Below are 23550 nucleotides of genomic sequence, written 5' to 3' on the forward strand. Positions count from 1 at the left end.
AATTCAACTACGTAATTCAAATGTCATTATATATTTTTATATTTAAATAAAAAAATTTTGAGGCCTTTTTTAAGTCCAAATTTTTGAGGCCTAAAGCCCTAGCTTTAGCAGCTTGGCCCTTGGGCCGGCCCTGTCGAAAATACCTGTCTTTTTGAATGTCCAATCTTAGCGAGTTCGTCATTGGTTTGAGTTGAGTTTGGCTATATGCATAATGTAAGAAAAGCTCATTTCTATCACTCTGGAGGGCTAAAGAGAAATTGAAGCAACATTTTTATTGATGAATGTTTAATAGAGATTACAATCTTATTTGATTGATACAAAGAAAAATATTTACAATCATCTGTACCAGCTTCATCATTAAAAACAGAAGCTGATTAAACAATTAGCTCTTTAAAACATAAGCTAATTAATATCAAGTACAAATCAACAAAAGATGAAGAAAATTTACGTAGTATAAGTGTATTACTATATCCACAATTCACAATATCACTAGAAATTAATCAAAGAATACCCGGATTGAAAAAATATATACCGGGTTTAATAAATTTACCATGCATGAATCAATTGTTCACGTGGAATAACTGATGTAGTGTAGTTAGAGGATCTCCTTTCAGAAAAATCATGAAGGACCCTTATGAGAGAACTTGCCTTTTTGCTTCCTCGAGAAGTTCCTTCACTTAGTTGGGAATATAAAGATTCCATAAGAGAAGAACTCTTCACTAAATGAGCAGCCACATTTTCTCCTCCATTCATTGATAGAGAAAGCAACAGAGACACACAATGCTCTTTCCCTAATCTTGAAGCAGTGGAGGAAGAACTCATAACTTCAACAGCAACATGCAAAGCTCCGAACCGAAGGACTTCCATTGTTCCGTCGCTTTTCTCTGCAAGAGTTGCTAGAATTGCTAGTGAGTCTGTGACAATGTCTTCTTTTTCATGTGCTTTTAAGATGTTAACTAACAAAGGAATTGCTTGGGCAGCAAGTATTCTCTTGTGATTTTCATGGTTTTTTAGGAGGCCGAAAATTGCAACCAAACCATTCTTTACACTTCGATCAGTGCCGTTTTTGATGAGACTGATCAATGAGGGAATTGCTTCTAGTTCTTTGCCGATTAAGTTACCATGGTCGGCATTTGAAGCAAGGTAAAACAACACTGCTGCAGCATGTTGTTTTGCTTCGAGCGTTATCCCTTTGTTCAAGACTCCAACAATCATTTCTAATCCCCAATTTTCAACCATTTCACTTCTACTTTTGGTGTATTTTGAGAGGTTTAAAAGGGCTGCAATGTGCTGATGAATCATTTGATGCCAACAACAATAACAAAAGAGGAACTGAACCAGCTTCCACCAAACAAGACCTACTAAAAATGCTTGTTTTGGTAAGAACTCTTGCCTCAAATGCAGCACGGCTCTTCTGTTCCACATTTCCGTTGTCAAGACATCCACAGAGAAAACCAGCCAAGAGCTTCATTGCTCCCTCTGCAGCTGCACTTCCCGGCTGCATTGTTCCTGTCATGTCCCGATTCCGACGGCCCGAATCAGAAAAAGGAATGCCATTGACATTGCAGTACTGTCTAATCAACTTCCCAAGTACCAATTTAGGTACCAATTCAATGCTGCTAAGACTTTTACCTGTCTTCGGACACATTGCATTTCCACCTTTAAACCATTAGAGTGTGTTTGGATAAGGTAATTAAAAATTTTAAAGGAATTTAAAATTCAAAGCAATTCAAATGATTCAATTCAAATCCATTCATTTTTAAATTATTTTGGTTGGATGGAGTATTAAGATAATTCATTGTTAGATTTTTGTGTCATTTTTTACAAAATTTAAAATTTTTGGACCAAATTAAAAAATAAAAAAATAGGGACTAATTTGCAATTTTTAAAAATTTAAAGGACCAAATTGTAAATTTTAAAAATTATTAAGGACCAATTTGTAATTTTTTGAAAATATTTGGGGTCAATTTTATAATTTTGGAAAATATGAGGACCAATTTGTAAAATTTGAAGAAATAATAATAACAAATAACATGAGAGGAATTTCAAATTCTTTGGTTTTTGGTGTCATTTCAAAATGATTAAATTTAACTTAGATGAAATACTCCATAAATTTCCATCATTTTAACAATTCTTCATTTTTGTATCCAAACAATGGATTTTGATCAAATTATTTTAAATTCCCTCAAAAAATTACTTTCCCTCATTAAAATGCTCCATCCAAACACACTCTTAGAGAATCGAAGAACGATCATAAGTATGACCTGTTTCTATATTCACAGGATCACTCATCAAATCCAAAGAGATCGAACATCGAAAATCATCCGAGTTTACATAACTCAAAATCATTTCAGTTTCTATTCTTGCATCACTTTTCTTCCTACTTTCCCCCTCTTCAAACTCCACAATGTCCATCACCACATCCATCACCACACATCTACAATAACTCATAAACCCCATCAACCCACTAAAAAAATCCACCTTTTTCTTTTTCCTTTTCTCATTCAACCACTCAAACTCAATTTCACTATCCAAAAACTTCATCTCTTTATCAACCTCACTCCACTTCAAAACCCCAATATAATCAACAACACGTTTCACATCAAACTTTTCCGGAGCAACCCTTTTCTCAAACATCTTCGAGACATTCACGACACACATCACTACCTCCTCATCCTCAACCTCAAATTCAAATCCCCCCTCCCTCGCTTGCTTCATCAACAACAAAACATCCTCTTTACCTTCCACAGACACTTCAACACTATCAAAAGGAAAAACATCAAGCGCAGCTGCAACCGATCGGAACAAAACCCGAAACATTATTGCAACCCGACCCGACTCTATTAACATAAACAACCTTGCACCTTCTCTGGTTGAATCTTGCATCAGGAAAAGAAGCTTCTGGAAGATGAACTGAAGCTCAGTGAAACAGAGCGTCGCCGGAGATGGAAGATTGGAGTGATTTTCTCGGATGTCATGAAGGAAGGGTTGCAGGAGATGAATCAAACGAATAGCGTTTTTCGCATTTCGTTTATTGGAAGAGAAAAATTTGCGTTGGAAATCGGAGATATCATCGGAGAGAGTGATGAGAGAAGTGAGAAGAGTGGAAAGAGAAATGTTCGCGGATGGATGAACCGCCGGGAAAGTGAATACCCGACATGTTAGCGCAACAATCGGGGGACTCACACTTGATTCTCAACACTCCCCCTCAAGTGTGAGTCTTACACAATGCTCCCCCTCATGTTGTATCCGTTGACTTCAACTATATGTATCCGTTGATTCTCTTCAATTACATGTATTCGTTGACTTTCAACTACAAGTTTTAGCCGATCCCTTTTTCTCGAATCAAAGGCTCATGATACCATTTGTTAGCGCAACAATCGGGAGACTCACACTTGATTCTCAACAGACGACCCGACCCATTTTCTGTTTGGATCATGGAAAGATAGTGAAAGAAGGCAAAACTGATTATGTTTGGATTCTGTGTTTGAAATTTTATAAATTGGGTTTTGGGTATTTGTAGGAGATGAAAAAGAGGGACACGTGTTGGGATATGATTTGGTGATGGTTTGTTGAGATGGTGACACGTGTGGTTTTTGGATCTATGGAAAAGGAGTGTGTGAGGAAGAGAAGCGTGGACGTTGAAAATGGAAAAGGAAGGTGCTTTTGAAGTTGCTTGGAGAGAGGGAGCCGACATGCAGTGATGTTGACAGAAATATAGCGTTGAGATTGGAGAAAATAAATAAAATTGCGGCTTTGGGTGGGCTAATTATATGAATTTTAGGGATTTTTTTACCACAGTACACAATTTTGCTACAAATTGAAATTAAAATACCATTATGCTGAAGGATAGAAAAACACTTAGAAATGGGGGGTTTGAATAAGTGTAACTTTAAAACCTTGTAAGATAAAAACAACGAACACAATTATTTTTATCCTGGTTCGTTGTTAACGAAACTACTCCAGTCCACTCCCTTAGAGTGATTTACCTCAACTGAGGATTTAATCCACTAATCCAACTGATTACAATGGTTATCCACTTAGAAAAATTCTAAGTCTTCTAGAGTATACAGATCACAACTTGATCACTCTAGAAATCACCGCTTAGAAAACTTCTAAGTCTTCTAGAGTCTACAGATCACAACTTGATCACTCTAGGAACCTTTTACAAACAATGTAAAAAAATGATTACAAGAGTAAGATTTCTTCTCATAAAGCTATAATCACAACAGTGATATTTCTCCTAAGTTCTAAGCTTAACACTCACTAAATATTACAAGAGTTTGTGAGGTTGAAGATGAAGTTCGTGAGCTTTGAATTTGACAGCGTTTTGATATATTGCGCAAATGTTCTTTCTGCTGCTTCTGATCAGAACTTCTATATATAGGCGTTGAGAGAAGATGACCGTTGGGTTGCATTTAATGCTTTGCGTGAATAGTACATCTTTGCATTTAATGTTTCACACTTTTGTCAACTACCTCGAGCCATGCTTTTGCTGCTTTTACTGACTTTGCCTTTTGTAGCTTCTAACGTTCCTTTTGTCAGTCAGAGATTAGACTTAATAGCCTGTCATCTTGTACTTGCTTCTGGACTCATGTTTGTGAATAACAACGTTTGAATTTCAGAGTCAACAGCTTGGTGCAGAGCATCTTCTTGTCTTCTGACTTTGAAGAGCTTGAGCGTGATACCATAAGAACTTCAGTGCTTCTACTTCTGACTTCATGTTCTTCTGATGCTTCAAAGTCCATGTTCTGATTCTGCTTGACCATCTTCTGATGTCTTGCCAGAGCATGTTCTGATGTAGCCATCCAGAACCTTCTGAGTCAGTGCTTCTGAGCGCTGAATTATGCATACTCTTTATGTATTTCCTGAAATGAAAAATGCAAAGGATTAGAGTACCACATTGTCTTATACAAAATTCATATATAATGTTATCATCAAAACATAGAATATTGATCGGAACAAATCTTGTTCTAACAATCTCCCCCTTTTTGATGATGACAAAAACATATATAATTAACCAGAATATCAGATGACAAAAGGCAATTACACAGATATAACATAAGCATATAATCAGAGTGTGTGAATATGTCTCCCCTAGAGATTAACAATCCCCCCTGAAATAAATACTAGAAGAATTTATAAATAAAAGACTTCCCTGAGTTTTTTTCTATTTCAGTCGAGACTTTCACTTTGAATAGAACTTCAGAACATTCAGAGCTTCTGCTTCTTGCTTCCATAGGACAGCTTCAGAGCTTTGAATTTCTCCTTTGTAATCAATTGAAACAGATCAAACTTAATTCTATCAGAGCATTCTTGAATGTATCAGAGCATGTTTGATAGTATCAGAGCATTCTTAAAAAAAATGTATCAGAACATTTTTCTTGCTTCTGATCTTGAAGCTTCACAACACTAAGCTTGCTTCAATTCTCTAAGAACATGTTTCTTCTTAGAATTGCTTTTCCTCATGTATTTGCTTCTCATGTTGAGCTTTTTCAGAATGTCTTATTCCTGCAAAAAACTATCAAAGACATAGAACTTGCAAATAATGTTAGGAATGTTGAGACTTAATCCCAGCAACTAATATAATAAATCAATTCAATTATCATGTTTCTCCCCCTTTTTGTCATAACATCAAAAAGCATAAAAGATTCAGATGAAAAAGACACACAGAGTGAAGAAGATAGAATTTTCATTGATAAAATCAGAAGATACAAAAATGATAGAAGTAGATGCAAAAACAAAGAAAACAAGCTAAGACCAAAGACAGCCTACGACTGGCTAAGACTAGAAGCTAAGACGGCCAGAAGGTTCTTAATCTCAGTAGAGTCTTCCTTCTGCTCCTTGATGAAGGATTTGAACTCATCATGAGTCTCCTCGTGCTTGTCCAGACGAGTAGCCAAATCAGCTTGATTCTGTTGAAGAGCCTTCATAGTGTTTATCAAAACAGAGACAGAAGGTCCAACAGAAGAAGCATCAAAGCTATTATCCATAACAGGAGGATTCTCAGCATTTGCTTCAACCATGAGAACATCTCCTTGATTTTCCTCAGCAGGAGTTTTCTCAGCAGGATGATTCTCAACATCAGCTTCAGACACAAGAACCTTTTCAGGATATGCAGGAGCAAGGATCTCAGCATCTGGATTTTCAAGAGCAAGAAGTATTTCAACCAGATTCTCAGAAGGTGTTGGAGCAACTGGTTCTGGTGGGTATTCAACTTCTAGATATACCATATTTGGTGCTTTATCAAAGGGATTCTCCCTAAGCCAGTTGAATATGGACTGAAAGTCTCCAGTCAGAACATTGTAGTGAGGCTTCCACAAAACCATAGCCAGAGGATGCACTTCTTCAAGCTCATCTACAGACTCCACCACCTACATCTACATCTGGCTCTGCTGAGCAACACAATGGAAATGGAAACAATGGCTACACTAGACCACCAGTATTCGATGGTGAAAACTTTGAATATTGGAAAGATAGATTGGAAAGTTATTTTCTGGGTCTAGATGGTGATTTGTGGGACTTGCTTGTGGATGGTTACAAACATCCAGTGAAAGCTAGAGGAGTAAAGCTGACAAGACAAGAAATGAGTGATGATCAAAAGAAAGAATTCAAAAATCATCACAAGTGTAGGACTATTATGATGAATGCTATTTCTCATGCTGAATATGAGAAGATATCAAACAGAGAAACTGCCTATGACATATATGAATCATTGAAAATGACTCATGAAGGAAATGCCCAAGTCAAGGAGACCAAAGCTCTTGCCTTGATCCAGAAATACGAAGCCTTCAAGATGGAGGATGATGAAAACATTGAAACAATGTTCTCAAGATTTCAAACTCTAACTGCTGGATTAAGAGTTCTTGACAAGGGATACACCAAGGCTGATCACGTCAAAAAGATCATCAGAAGCTTGCCAAGAAGATGGGGTCCAATGGTGACTGCTTTCAAAATTGCCAAGAATCTGAATAAAGTCTCTCTTGAAGAATTGATCAGTGCTGTGAGGAGTCATGAAATTGAGCTAGATGCTAACGAACCTCAGAAGAAAGGTCTATTGCGTTAAAATCTAATTATAAAAAATGTACTAACGCATTTCAGGCAGAAGAACAAGATTCTGAAGAATCAGAATCAAAAGAAGAAGAAGATGAACTGTCCATGATCTCCAGAAGGGTAAACCAACTCTGGAAGAGCAAACAAAGGAAGTTTAAGAACTTCAGAAGTTCTAAGAAGCCTGAAAGAGGAGAATCTTCTGGAAGCAGAAGATCTGACAAGAAGAAGGTCACTTGTTACGAGTGCAATCAGCCAGGTCACTACAAGAATGAGTGTCCAAAGCTTCAGAAGGAGAAGCCCAAGAAGAAGTTTCATAAGAAGAAGGGTCTTATGGCAACTTGGGATGATTCAGATTCATTAGAATCAGAATCAGACTCTGAAGGCGAGCAGGCAAACATTGCGCTGATGGCTACTGTGGATGATGAAGCAGAATCTACATCAGAATCAGAATCTGACTATGAAGAGGTATTTTCTGATCTATCTAGAGAAGAGCTTGCTTCCAGTTTAGCTGAAATTCTTGAAATCAAGGCTAAACTTTGTATCAAGTACAAAAAGCTGAGAAAGCTCTTTGTATCTGAAACTTAGAAGCTTGAATTAGAAAATTCTGAACTTAAAGAAAAAGTTTTAAAACTATCCAAAGATGCTGAGTCATCTTCTGGTTCAGAAGAATCTATTCCAAGCTGAACCATATTCTTAAAGAATATGACTTGAGTTTCAGGAAATTCTTATCTAGAAGTATTGGCAGAAGTCATCTTGCTTCTATGATATATGCTGTTTCTGGAAACAAGAGAGTTGGCATTGGCTATGAGGGTGATACCCCATACAAACTTGAACCTGTAGATGATATGAAAATCACATATAAGCCATTGTACGATAAATTCAAGTATGGACACTCCCATGATATTAGGCTCACCTCACATGCCAAAAGCTTTAATGTTACACACACTGAGAAGCATGTGACACAACCTAGAAAATATCATGCTGCTAATCCTAAGGAATATCATGCTGTACCTCCTGTTGTTTATCATGCTAAACCCAAGTTCAATCAGAACTTGAGGAAAACTAACAAGAAAGGACCCAAGAAGTTGTGGGTACCTAAGGAGAAGATAATTTCTGTTGCAGATATCCTTGGCAGCAAAGAAGAAAAAGGAAAGCATGTCATGGTACCTGGACTCTGGGTGCTCGCGGCACATGACGGGAAGAAGGTCTATGTTCCAAGACCTGGTGCTTAAGTCCACTGGAGAAGTTAAGTTTGAAGGAGATCAGAAGGGCAAGATAATTGGCTCAGGAACCATAAGTACTGGTAACTCTCCTTCTATAACTAATGTTCTTCTTGTAGAAGGATTAGCGCATAACTTATTATCCATAAGTAAATTAAGTGACAATGATTATGACATAATCTTCAATCAAAAGTCTTGCAAGGCTGTAAGTTAGAAGGATGGCTCAATCCTATTTACAGGCAAGAGAAAGAACAACATTTACAAGATTGATCTTCAAGATCTTAAGAATCAGAAGGTAACTTGTCTTATGTCTGTTAGCGAAGAGCAATGGGTCTGGCACAAAAGATTAGGACATGCTAGTTTGAGAAAGATTTCTCAGATTAACAAACTAAATCTGGTCAGAGGACTCCCAAATCTGAAATATAAATCAGATGCTCTTTGCGAAGCATGTCAGAAGGGAAAGTTCTCCAAACGTGCATTCAAGTCTAAGAATGTTATTTCTTCCTCTAGGCCGCTAGAACTTCTGCACATTGATCTGTTTGTCCCAGTCAAAACAGCTTATGTCAGAGGGAAGAAATATGGATTAGTCATCGTAGATGATTATAGCCGCTGGACATGGGTAAAGTTCTTGAAACACAAGGATGAGTCTCATTCAGTGTTCTTTGACTTCTGCACTCAGATTCAATCTGAGAAAGAGTGTAAAATCATAAAGGTCAGAAGTGATCATGGTGGCGAATTTGAGAACAGATTCTTTGAGGAGTTCTTCAAAGAAAATGGTATTGCCCATGATTTCTCTTGCCCTAGAACTCCGCAGCAAAATGGAGTTGTAGAGCGAAAGAATAGGACTCTACAAGAAATGGCCAGAACCATGATCAACGAAACCAATATGGCTAAGCATTTCTGGGCAGAAGCAATAAATACTGCATGTTATATTCAAAATAGAATCTCTATAAGACCTATTCTTAATAAGACTCCTTATAAATTGTGGAAGAACAGAAAGCCCAACATTTCATATTTTCATCCTTTTGGATGTACTTGTTATATTTTGAACACTAAGGATCATCTGAGTAAGTTTGATTCTAAGGCACAGAAGTGTTTCCTTCTTGGATATTCTGAACACTCAAAAGGCTACAGAGTATACAATACTGAAACATTGATTGTTGAAGAATCAATTAATATCAGATTTGATGATAAGCTTGGTCTTGAAAAGCCAAAGCAGTTTGAGAATTTTGCATATATTGATGTCTGTGACTCAGAAGCTGGAGAACCCAGAAGCAAAGGATCAGAAGATCAAGTTGCTGCTTCTTTAGAGAATCTCAGAATTTCTGAAGAACCAACTATCAGAAGATCTTCTAGACTCACCTCTGCTCACTCAGAAGATGTCATTCTTGGAAAAAAGAAGATCCTATCAGAACCATATCATTCCTTAAGAACAATGCAAAAGGTCAATTAGGTATTATTTCTCTGATCGAGCCAACTTCTATTGATCAAGCTCTAGAAGATGCAGACTGGATAATTGCCATGCAAGAAGAACTTAATCAGTTTACAAGGAATGATGTATGAGATCTTGTTCCTAGACCAAAAGGATTCAACATCATTGGAACCAAGTGGGTCTTCAGAAACAAGTTAAGCGAAAAAGGAGAAATTGTAAGAAACAAAGCCAGACTGGTTGCTCAGGGCTATAGTCAGCAAGAAGGGATTGACTATACATAAACCTTTGTACCAGTGGCCAGGTTAGAATCTATTCGCTTATTGATTTCTTTTGCCACTCAACATAACATCACTCTATATCAGATGGATGTTAAGAGTGCCTTCTTAAATGGTTATATAGAAGAAGAAGTATATGTCCACCAACCTCCTGGTTTTGAAGACTCTAAGTCTCCAGAACATGTTTGCAAATTAAAGAAATCATTGTATGGATTGAAGCAAGCTTCTAGAGCTTGGTATGAAAGATTAAGTTCTTTCCTTCTGAACAATGGTTTCACTAGAGGACAAGTGGATACTACTCTCTACTGTAAAACCTTTAAGAAAGATATTTTAATTTGTCAAATTTATGTTGATGATATTATCTTTGGAACGTCTAATGCTACACTTGGAAAGGAGTTTGTTAAGTCTATGCAGGTTGAGTTCGAGATGAGCATGATGGGAGAACTCAAGTACTTTCTTGGGATTCAAATCAATCAAACTTCTGATGGAACATATGTTCACGAAGTATGTGAAAGAACTTCTGAAGAAGTTCAATCTTTCTAAAAGCAAAGAAGCCAAAACTCCTATGCATCCAACGTGTGTCCTAGGTAAGGATGAGGTAAGTAAGAAGGTGGATCAGAAGTTGTACAGAGGTATGATTGGATCTCTTCTATATCTCACTGATTCTAGACCTGATATTTTATTCAGTGTTTGTCTGTGTGCAAGATTCCAATCAGATCCTAGAGAATCTCACTTAACAGCTGTTAAGAGAATTCTGAGGTATCTGAAAGGTACTACTAATGTTGGTTTAGTCTATAGAAGATCTAAAGAGTACAACTTAGTAGGATACTGTGATGCTGATTACGCTGGAGATAGAATTGAAAAAAAGATTACTTCTGGAAGTTGTCAATTTCTTGGAAGTCATCTGATCTCCTGGTACAGTAAGAAGCAAGCTACCATTGCCCTCTCTACTACAGAAGCAGAATATGTTGCTGCTGCTGGATGTAGTACACAAATGCTCTGGATGAAGAGTCAGCTAGAAGATTATCAGATATATGAGAGTAACATTCCTATCTTCTGTGATAATACTTCTGCTATATGTTTATCTAAGAATCCAATTCTACATTCCAAAGCTAAACATATTGAGATCAAACATCACTTCATTAGGGACTATGTTCAGAAGGGAGTTCTATCTTTGAACTTTTTTAATACAGACCATCAATGGGCTGATATCTTTACAAGACCCCTTGCTGAAGATAGGTTTAAGTTCATTCTGAAGAACATCAGTATGGATTTATGCCCAGAATGAAAAGATGAGAAGTTCTGACGTATGGATTAGTTCTGAAATAAGTTTGTTTTATCTTCTTATAAGAAGTTCTGATGTTAATCAATTAGAAGTTATGATTCTATTATTACTAACGTTTCATTATCTAAGTTGATTCAGAAGTTCTTTTAATGCAAAACAGCTGTCACCAGCTTTCCAGATGTTGAACACGTGTTCACTATATTTGGACAAGCACGCGTACAGTTGAGGAGACGCCGCCCTAGGTAACTGTGCAAATCATTTCAAATATTACGTTATCTCTCCTAACGTCATTTCTCATTAAATGCATTTGATTCTATGTTTTCTGTAATCATATTCCTTCAAACGCATATTGCATTTCATTTCAAATCCGTCTCTATATAAACTCATCCGCATAACAATTCATTTCTTTACATTCTCTTTCTTCATTCATTGTCTCTTTCGTTCATCTCTTCTTCTCATTGTTGCATAAACCTTAGTTTCTAAACCGAATCTCAGAATTCATGCTTTCATCCTCAAGCAATCAACAAAAAATGTCTTCAGCACATCTTGTTCAACACAAATATGGCTACGCTCCCTTGAAGACTTGTTCTATTCCCTCAAATGAACTGGAAGTTCATTGCGAAACTATGGTGGATTTTGATAATCTGTTGGAACATGGTTTCAAAACAAAGGATGCAATGTTGGTTCAAGGTTGGTCAAGTTACTTTGAAAGACTGGTTGGACCAGTTTATCCTCTCCTGGTGATGGATTTCTGGACTCATGCAACAATTACTCCAACTGCTATCATCTCTTTCGTATTAGGGCATGAATTGGTTGTAACTGAGAAGATGATAATGAAGCTTTATAGTCTTGATGATTCTGAAGGAATCACATGTGCTCTCCCTGGTAGAGTTGATTGGGATAAGGTTGATAAAGAATTATCTACTTCTTCTGGAACTGCATCTCATCAAACTACTTCGTTGAAGCCTTCCTACAGAGTTTGGGCTGAGATTATTCTAGGGTCTCTTTATCATAAGAAAGCAATCTCTTGCCTCTACGTATATAAATCAGGATCAGAAGTATGTTCTTTTCTGCATTGGAAAAGGTACTGAGGTTAATCTCTCAAGCATTCTATTTCAACATTTGAAGACAAATATTGAAGAATCACGAGATGAAGAACGCAAGAAGTATCCAGATTTCAAGAAGAACACCATTCCTCTTGCCAGAATGATCTCAGACATTCTGATAGAAAATGACTTGTTGGATCTTCTGAGAGCTGTTGGTACGCCCAAGTTCTTCACTGTCATTCAAGGACATGTTCTGAATGCCTTTGATTTACAAAGGATGCTTCTGATTGAGAAGGTAACTTCTATTCCAAGAATATTTCCAGATATTCTGACTAGAAGAATCCCTGTTGAGAGTTTCGCTCAATTGTTCAAAGAAGAGCTTGACAAATCTGTTAAGCGTTATTTGAAGTCCTGTGTCAAAGCTCAATCTTCTGTTGATCCTGCGTGGATTCGAGGAAGAGTTCTTCCATCTCTGGCTGAGTTGAAGAAGAAAGAATAGAAGAAGGAAAAGAGATTAAAGAGAAAAGCCTCAGAAGCTGAATCCAAGCCAGCTAAGAAGCATAAGCCTTCCTATGATCCTCTCAAAGTACAATCCAAAGAATACTGTGAGAAGCGCATCAGGGAATCTTTTCGTGCATATAATGCTGCTTGTTCCTCTCAGAAAAAGCCTCCTCCTTTTGAACCCCAAAATTCCCTCACCATTCCAAACAGTTTCCAACCACCTCCTTCTACCCTTTTTCTGAACCCTGAACCACTAAATTCCATTCCCCCAACACCTTCAGAAATTTCATTTTCATCCTCTTCCACCACAGATTCTACACCTTCTCTAACCCATTCTTTACCTTCCAGAAAATCCAAACCCTATTGCCTTCTGTACCCTGATTATAGATTCACCTTTAACCTTCCTGAACCCTCTCTTGATGTCTGCTTTGACCTTTTCAAGATTATGTTCAGAACAAGGATGGAAACCTTGAGAGCTGCTCATGACTCCAAGTTGGATCATGCCACTATTCGAGGCTTGTGGAGAATCTTCAGGAAGGATTTTCAGCTTGATGCTATGAACATCCAGAGGAGATGTGTTGCTGAAGCATCTGGTTCTTCTGGTTACTGCTTGGAGCTTGATGATGGTAAGTATTATCATCCAATTAGAAATTGGAGATCTCCCGAGGAGAAGAAGTTTGTAGATGAGTTGGAAGATGAACCATGTCTAACAATGGTTGTATGGAAGCCTCAATTTCTCATTCTAACTGGAGACTTTCAGTGGCTATTCAACTGGCTGAGGGAGAATCCTTTTGAGAAGGCACCAAACCTGGTTATTCCTGAGGTTGAATATCCATCAGAAGTTGCTGCTCCCACTCCTCCACGGAATCTGGCTGAGATTCTTCAGGCTCTTGAGAATGGAGATTCTGATCTTCCTGCACCAGATTATGCTGAAGATGCTTCTATGTCAGAAGCTGATGCTGAGAAGCAAAGTGCTGAGAATCATCCTGCTGGGAAGCTTCCTGTTGAGGAAAATCAAGGTGATATTCTCATGATAGATGCTACTGTTGTGCATGCTGTTCCTCTAAACGATAGCTGTGAAGCTTCTTCTGCTGGACCTTCTGTTCTGGTGAACGCTGTGAAGGCTCTTCAACAGAATCAAGCTTACATTGCTTCTCGTTTGGATAAGCATGAGGAAACGCATGAGGAATTCAGAACCTTCATGAAGAAGCAGACTGAAAGCACTTCTGAGATTCAAGACCTTCTGGCCAAGATAGTTTCTAAGCTAGGCTAGTCGTAGTCCTTTGGTCTTAGTTGTCTCTTGTTTCTTGCATCTGTTTCCTGCATCTCCTTCTGTATCTTCTGATATTTTGTTGAATCAATGAAATATTATCTTCTTCTCTCATTTTGTTTGTTTTTCATCTGAATCTTTTGATTGCTTTTTGATGTTATGACAAAAAGGGGGAGAAAACGTGATAATTGATTTGATTTATTATATCAGTTGCTGGGAGTAAGTCTCAACATTCCTAACGATATTTGCAAGTTCTATGTCTTTGAGATTTTTGCAGGATTGAAGATATTCTGAAAAAGCTCAACATGAGAAGCAAATACATGGGGAAATGCAATTCTATAAAGAAGCATGGAATTGAAGCAAGCTTAGTGCTGTGAAGCTTCAAGATCAGAAGCAAGAAGGAAGAATGTTCTGATATTCTCGTGGCACAATATGCTCTAACACATTCTTATCCCTTATATGTTCTGATATACATTCTATTTAAGAACTTACCAGAGTTTTTGCTATGATACATGTTCCTTCTTATAAGAATGTTCTGACTCATTCATGCTCTGACTTTTGTCGTCTAGTTTGTTCTAAAACATTTCATGATGTAAAGATGCTCTGATGATGCTCTGGTACATTCAAGAATGTTCTGATACAATCAAGCATGCAATGATTCAAGAAGAAATTCAAAGCTCTAAAGCTGTCCTATGGAAGCAAGAAGCAGAAGCTCTGAATGTTCTGGAGTTCTAGGCAAATGTGAACGTCTCGACAGAAATGGAAAATACTCAGGGAAGTCTTTTATTTATAAATTCTTCCAGTATTTATTTCAGGGGGAGATTGTTAATCTTAGGGGGAGATTGTTAATCTCAGGGGGAGATTGTTAATCTCATGGGGAGACATATTCACACACTATGTTTATATGCTTATGCTATAACTGTGTAATTGTCTTTAGTCATCTGATATTCTGATTGCAAATTCATATCAATTATATATGTTTTTGTCATCATCAAAAAGGAGGAGATTGTTAGAACAAGATTTGTTCTGATCAATATTCTTAGTTTTGATGATAACAATGTATATGAATTTTGTATAAGACAATGTGGTACTCTAATCCTATGCATTTTCCATTTCAGGAAATATATAAAGAGTATGCACAATTCAGCGCAAGAAGCACTGACTTAGACGGTTCAGTATGCAACATCAGAACATGCTCTCGCAAGACATCAGAAGATGGTCAAGCAGAATCAGAACATGGTCTATTGAAGCATCATGTAACACGGTGAACTGACTTTTTATCGAAATGTGCGGATAGCAAGAGTCGCCACCGACTTTTATTTTATCCAATTTTAGGAAAGGCTAAAAGAACAGGAAAATACCTTTTAAAAAGATTTTGAGTTCGGGGGGTAAGTTATGCAAAGGGAAGGTGTAAGGCACCCTTTGTATCCATGGTTATCCATGGGCTCTTAATTGCTTAGCTCACTTTGTTTGAAATGTTTGATTTGTTTGAAAGATTTTCGAAGAAGAACTTTAGCTTGTAAATAAGCGTAGTCTTTTTAAATTTGATTTGAAAAGAGTGGGAAACGAGTTTTGAATTTAGAGAAAGCAATTAGTAGCAACTACCCTAAGTTTGAAAAATCATTCTTTTAGCTTTTCGAGCGAAAGGGTCTATCCATACCATAAGAGGGCAGGAAGTCTTTCAATTGGATGTTGAAAGGGTCATCGAGTAATCGTTCACCATAAGACTTTCCCTTGCCATAAAGAGGGCAGGTAGTCTAAGGGAAGGATATAATAGTCATTTAAGGCATCATGCGAGGATACCTTAGCAATGGGACAATCATCTTATTTTTTCGAGGCAGCATCGAGGGACTAGATGATTTTTATTCTTTAAGGCAACCTTGCTTGAGGTATCCTCGGAATCGAGGAACTTTGACTATTTTAAGGCAACAAAATTAATAAGGCAACAAGGCAACAGTAATAAGGCAACAAGGCAACCGGAGGGATTACCCTAAAGGTGTGTGGGTGCAACAATCACGTGGTTAATTTCGATGACATTTATCTTGTAAAGTTAGTGATTCTACGTTCAGTTCATGGTTTACCACTCCCTAGGATTACTAACCACGCAATTAAAATAAAAGCAAAAATAAAATTTCCTACGCTATTACAATAAACACCTGCGGGGATGGGGGAAATTAAAAGGCGGAAGAATAAGAGGAATCAATAATTAGTTTTATCATCTTGATCTTGAGCCTTGATCTTCCTCGAACCTTTGATTGACTCTGATTGACTCTGATCATCTGAGAATTAACAGAAAATAATGGGGGGTGAGTGTATGTGGAATTCCTTGACATTGAAAATAAACCTTAATTTAACCTATAAGGCAAAAATTAAAATAAAATTTAAATAAGAAAAGGAATAGAACTTAGCTTTTCGATTGCCATGGTGCGTGCTCAGAAGATCTTGGATTAACCCTGAAAATTTGCACAGAGAAGGGAAGAGGTTAGTGTATTAACTGATCTAACCCTAATTGATTACAAACCCTAACCCTGAACCTAAAAGGGTTAAGAAAACTTATTGTGACCCAAAAGGTTTATAGGGCTTAAAACTGTGTTAGTGGATAATACCTACCTGAGGATTCTAAGGTTTATAAATGCATCAAGGTTAACAAACCAAAAAATAAATTAATTATTAATTTTTAATTACTTAATTAAAAGTATATACAAGAATAACAATTTTTATTGTTTAAAAACCATTATTGATAAAATTATGGAAAAAATTGAATTTCGATTAAAAATAAATAATTGAATACGGAATTGTTATAAAAAACTAATTTTATTAAAAAATTAAGAATAAATAAAAAGGACTAAAATAAGGGAAGAAAAAGAAAAGAGATAAACAAAAATATTTAAAATATATATATAAAAACTAAGAAGACTTAGCTTCAGATCCTGTGTGGCTAACTCCTGAAGGTGCATGGTAGGCTGCAAATTCTGGGGCGTTGGATCCATGTTCGCTGGAGATCTGATGGTGGAGAGTGATGGTCCAGTGTGTGCGTAGCTGAGGAAGAGACATGCAATCTGTGAGTTATTTATTAGAAAAAATAAGGTCTCAAACCTGGTTCGAACCCAGGACTATGAGACTAATGAATGATGATTTTTGCCAGCTGCGCTGCGTTGGTTTGCTGTTAATGCATTAGAACAGAATATTTAAATATAAAAAAAAAATTCTAAATGGGCAATTCAAAGTAAAGTCAAAGAGGGACCCCCCTGTTTCTTGCGTGGCCAATCAGAAGTGGAGAGAGGAAGACTCGCTCGTTGACCAGCCAATAAGACGCAAGCGCGCGTGGGGAGAGAGATTGAATGGCTGACCGGCCAATCAAATGACCACACGTGCTGCACCCTGTCATCATCTTCTTCGTGAAGACCCAGCCACTTTCCTGCGGATTTATCCACACATTCACCTACGGATTCGGCTGCGAAAAATCCTTCGAATTCTGCAAAAAAATGAAACTCAAAGAAAACGCATGAATCAAGACAACCTAAGAGCCCAGATCTCCTAATTAAAGTCCCCTGGGTTCAAATATGGGGTTAGTTTTCCATGAAACCTCCCATAAGTACGAAACCGAAAGTGAATAAGCACCATGCCCTATCAATGGTAATTCGTGATTCCGGCTCTAAAACTCACATGTAATGGTTTAAAGCTCCTCCAAAGCATGCTATAAACTCAAATTGATGATTAGATTTATTTAAAAATGACATGTAAACGTAAAACGAAAAGGAGAATAAAAACATGAATATGAAAGCTATAAAACCATGGTCTTACGTGTTCCAAGGCTTATGTTTTGATTCTGGCTCACCTATCGATGCCTTCTGAGAACGATGGAATGGATGGCTCGAGCTTTGGATGGTTGTAACAAAGGAATAACAATGTTCAATTTTGTGTGAAATTGATGGCTTCAAAACCCTAGCTCCTTGGCTGCCAATCTCGTCCTCTAATGCTGAATGAATATGTGTATATATATGTGAAAGAATTAGGTCAATGGTTTAGGAAATATATCATGTAATTGGAGAAAAGAATTTGATTGAAAATTTGAATGATTTCTTTCTATTTTTTTGCACTCAATCTTCCCTAAACCAAATGCCACGAATTTCCTTGATTAATGTGATATATTTGACAATTAATTGAATCAATTCTGAAGCCAAATCAAATCTTCTATTATTTTTATCAATTTTATTTGATTAAATTATGATTTTAATGAATAAAATCTATAAAATAATAAATAAAAATAATGAAAATGTAATAGATATAATCCATGGTCGTGGATGGGCTTAAGATGATATTAGGACCAAAAGAAATCAAGCCCATTTAGAAAAAAAATCATTTTGGACCATATTTCTCTCTGTACACCTCTTGAAAATAGGTGAACTTGTGCACCTTGCCATTTCCTCATTTTTCAACATTTTTTCAATTTCTTGGACTTTTTAGAAATCTTGAAGAGTCCTCTAACCAATGTATTTGGTCTCATGCCAAAATAGTTTTCCATGCTCCTTGTATGTTCTTTTGAAAAAGATGACTTCTGGTTGACCTTTGAAAAGGACCTATAATGTTTTGGTCCATATCTCCCAGATGAAGCATTTCTGGCCTTGGCATGTGAGAGACAAAATTGTAGAGAATTCAATTTCCTTCAACATGAGCTTTAGATGGAAAATTTCTGATGTTCCATGTGAGAGTTATGGCTGGTCAAAGTTCAGTTGACTTTCTCCTATACAAACCCTAATTTATAAACTTTTTGATTTGTTGATTTTTGATATTTCCTTGATGAACCATGATCAATTCTTGATCAAATGGTGAATGATACTTCAATATGAGGATCTTGACAAAAAATCAGGAGTTTTGACTTTACTTTGACCCTAGTTGACTTTCAGGTTAACCCAGTCGACTGTTGACTTTCTGAACATTTGAGTGACCAATCTTTTAAGCTGAGACTTGATACTTGTCATAGAGGTAATGTGAGATATTTTGAGCCATATGGGATGCCTTGGAGCCATTGATTCATTGATTTTCCTTCTGGACAACAAAACCCTAGTTCTCTGATCTTTGCTTAAGAGAGATGTCTTTGAGCTTTATGCTTTGATTTGAATTTGAATAGGAGAGATAGTACGGGCAAATTTTGGAGTATGACAGCTGCCCCTGTTCAATTTTCTTAAACCTGAAGATGTAGAGTGGTTTGTACGCCAGTCGGAATCTGAAGGTAGAAGAGGATTGAACACTAGAATACCCAAGAATTTTCCCTTGCTGATGATGAAGGGACTTTTTCGGAGATGGGCTTAAAGATTCCATCCAACTTGATAGACTTGAGAGTTATAATACGTCGTTCGTTAGACCGTATCTGAAGGATATACTTAGGATGAGTTAGACTAGAGGATGGATCGTGCGTTAGATCATATCCAAATTGCACCCGTAGATGTTTGGGAAACCATGCGTTAGGTTGAAGGATAAGTCGTGCGTTAGACTAATCCAATTTGCATCCGTAGATGTCTGGAAGGCCGTGCGTTAGGCTGAAGGATAAGTCGTGCGTTAGACTAATCCAATTTGCATCCGTAGATGTCTGGAAGGCCGTGCGTTAGGCTGAAGGATAAGTCGTGCGTTAGGCTAATCCAATTTGCATCCGTAGATGTCTGGAAGGCCGTGCGTTAGGCTGAAGGATAAGTCGTGCGTTAGACTGAATCCTTTGTATTGAGAAGTATTTGTTGAATGTTGATCGTGTAAGCGCCTGTTCGTAGTAACTGAATTAGATCTTGGAAGGATGATTAGTTCTGAACTATCTCTTGGAGAATACCCGAAACTAAGTATCAGAATTAAATCTTCGTCTTGATTATCTCTGAACTATCTCTGGAAAATACCCGGAACTAAGCATCAGAATTAAATCTTTGTCTTGGTTATCTCTGAACTATCTCTAGGGGATACCCGGAACTAAGTATCAGAATTAAATCTTCGTCTTGATTATCTCTGAACTATCTCTGGGGAATACCCGGAACTAAGTATCAGAATTAAATCTTCGTCTTGATTATCTCTGAACTATCTCTGGGGAATACCCGGAACTAAGTATCAGAATTAAATCTTTGTCTTGATTATTTCTGAGCTATCTTTGGAAGAAATCCAAAATTAAGTACCAGAATTAAATCTTCGTCTTGATTATTTCTGAACTATCTCTGGAGGAAACCCAAAATTAAGTATCAGAATTAAATCTCTGTCTTGATTATTTCTGAGCTATCTTTGGAAGAAATCCAAAATTAAGTATCAGAATTAAATCTTCGTCTTGATTATTTCTGAACTATCTCTGGAGGAAACCCAAAATTAAGTATCAGAATTAAATCTCTATCTTGATTATATCTGAACCATCTTTGGAAGATATCCAAAATTAAGAGTCAGAAGTAAATCTCTATCTTGATTATATTTGAACCATCTTTGGAAGATATCCAAAATTAGGTGTCATAACTAAATCTCTGTCTTGAATGAGTGTCAGAATTAAATTGTTGACTTGATTATATCTGCACTATATCTAGAAGATGTATAAGTAGACTGCAAAAGAAACATTAGTTTTATGCAATGTTGTGATGCATGCATTGTAATTTTTTGAAATGAATGAGAGTGTTATGCATATGTAAAGAGACGTATGTATGTTATGAATTCACTATGATATATGATGTATGGACATGATTTATGCTATTTTGAAGTATCTCGATTGAGAAAATAAATCTATTTGTCTTTGTGATTTTGATGTCTGATCTTATTTGAAGATGCTTAGCTGGGAATTTATGATTCTTGCTTGGGGATGATCAGTAACTTGATGGACCCTGATTGGGGACAAAATTATTAATAACCCATGTTGGAGAAGAGCAAAGCGTTGGAGAACCAGTGGTGTTGAAGATGTAAACTTTGTTGGGGAGCCATGTTTTTTGTTGGACTAGTACGTCTGAAGATATCTTCTTTGAGGATTGCTCTGTGGGGATATGATCCTGTGAAGTCGTATCTGTGGGGAAGCATGGATGTCTTGAAAGTTGCCCCCAGTATTATAGTGACTACCATTCCTGGATTTGATTAGGACACACCACTGAGTATTGATTAAGATGTCTAACTGGTCTTGCATAGATTTGCCCCTGTTAGTAGAGACTTTGAAAAGATTCGCCTCGCGAGGACTTTATGAGACGTGCACTATGGGCGACATGCCCCTAGTAATCATAGGCCAAAGACAATATCCCATGTTGGTTGGGAAGTAGCTTCAGATCTATTTGGATGCATGCCCCTGATTGTTTTGGCGCCCTTGAGAGATTCTTCGAATCTTGACTTGATTGCCCCAAATTGATTTGGGCAGAGCGTGCCATGCCCCTTGTATACGTAGGAGACATTGCTTCTCGGAGTAATCTTGTCTGTTGGGATAACTTCCAGTCATTAGTTGTACCCTGCGCAAGTTCTTTCTGATGCTAACATTTGAAATTATGTAGCAAAATATGTTTAATAATGAATTCATGAGATGCAATGCGTACGTTTGTCTTGAGTTTTTTTGAAAAAACATTAAAGCAAGAGATGTAAAATCATGATATTTGTAAAACATGCTATTTTCGTAGAAGCGAAATATCGACTCAGCATTTTAGTAAACCTTAAGGAGTCGGGATACCTTTTTGGTGACAGTATGCTTTCGAACTAACCATGCTTCAATTAGGACTTTCAAGGGTTGTAACGTGGCTTGGTTCACGGTTTAAGAAACAAAGGATAAAGGCTCAAAGTTTATTTGTACCCACCCCTCTTCGTGATGATCTTCAGTCCTAAGTTCAGTTAATTCAACTTATGCATTTAGGTTCCAAGAGACTTTTGGATTTGCACCTTTGATAATAATGATAGTTCACAAGCAAAGAGAACTTTTGAGATGGCAGTCACTTCTTCCTTTTGCTAGTCACAACATTGTGTTGTTCAGGAATTTATTGACTTCTCTTTTTTCATCTTTTTGATATCCCTAAATTTTGCCTGAACTGTCTATTTTGAGCTTACAGTCAGCGGGATGCCTTGATTTTTGCCTAAGTCTTCTTTTTGATTTTTTGACTTAGTAGGCTTTTCTTTGTATGTATGTTTTTCATCATTTTTTTTGAAAGATATTGACTGCCTTACTTAATGATTGATGAACCATCATTGGCTTTTGATTGACATCTCCAACAATTCTTTGATGTGTGCGGATGAACGCTTGTGATTGAAACTTTTGTTGAAAGGTGTACTGAATGATTCTCTTAAAATAGAATGCACAGCCAAATTAACTGAGAACTACCCTGCCCCGGGTTATGATCAAAGGTTTTAATTTGTTCAAGAAAGAAAACTTCTACTTCTTAGGCTCAAAGGGGTTGACGAGGGATTAACATCCTTATATCTCCACTATTTAGGAATTGAAACAATGCCTGTACATCGTCAACATAGTCCGTTCAAAAGCATACTGTATGAGGTTGCGGCATCGTTTTCGTCATCCTCCCTCAAAAGGCTTACAGCTTAGCAGGAGTTGAATATCACAAAACATATGCAAAGTAAAGACATAATTTAATGAGTGGTAACAAAGTAGTTTATTCAAGACAAACATATGCAATGCACTAATGATTATTATTAAGACAAATAATGTCTATCATAAGTCGAATGTTTAAACAAACAGAATAGAATTTGCAAATGAAAGTAAAGCTAATGATTAAAACGTTCATCCTTCTAGACATTAATCCATCTTATCGTGATTAGGCATGGGAATGGTGATCACTACGGGAGTCTTGGGATGGTTGAATTCAACTTCACCAGCATCGATCAGGTCTTGAATCCTGTTCTTCAGCGTCCAACAACTATTTGTATCGTGACCAGGGCTACCGGAGTGGTATGCACATCTCGCATTGGGATTATAGCCGCGAGCGGAAGTACTAGGATTCTTAGGGGGATCCTTTAAAGTAATCAACTCTGACTTTAGCAAGTATTGTAATGCCTGAGCCAGTGACATATTAATCTTTGTGAACTGGCGTTTAGGTGCCTCTGACTTGCGTCCTTGTTGTGGAACTAGTGTAGAGATCAGAATTGTCCCCACAGATTGGTTGTGTTCATTACGACTTTTCCGATTGTACACAGTATCAGCCATGTAAGGCTCTTCAGTTGGATTGAAGTCAATGATTCTGTCGTCAATTAAGTCTTGGATCTTATGCTTCAATGGTCCACAATCCTCCGTGTCATGACCAGGACTATTCGAATGATAAGCACATCTCGCATGGTACTTATACCCAGGAGTGGGGTTGGTAGGAAATGAATATGGAGGCAATAGAGTTATCAAGTTCTGATCGAGCAGTTGTTGTAGAACTTGAGACAACGGCATGTGCAACGGAGTGAATGACCGCTTAGGTTTGGATTTCCATTTATCTTGCACACCTTGCTCCCTTTGTTGATCCTTCTCCTTCTCGGTCAGAAGTGCCT

At 37.2% G+C, this 23550-nt stretch overlaps 1 pseudogene; it reads right to left on the reverse strand.

The window, feature by feature from the left end:
- Nucleotides 1-546: 546 nt before the first annotated feature.
- On the reverse strand, nucleotides 547-23221 carry LOC131613598 (U-box domain-containing protein 19-like; annotated as a pseudogene).
- Between the last annotated feature and the right edge of the window lie 329 nt (nucleotides 23222-23550).

This window comes from Vicia villosa, linkage group LG6 (assembly GCF_029867415.1).
Source record: "Vicia villosa cultivar HV-30 ecotype Madison, WI linkage group LG6, Vvil1.0, whole genome shotgun sequence".
NCBI lineage: Eukaryota > Viridiplantae > Streptophyta > Magnoliopsida > Fabales > Fabaceae > Vicia > Vicia villosa.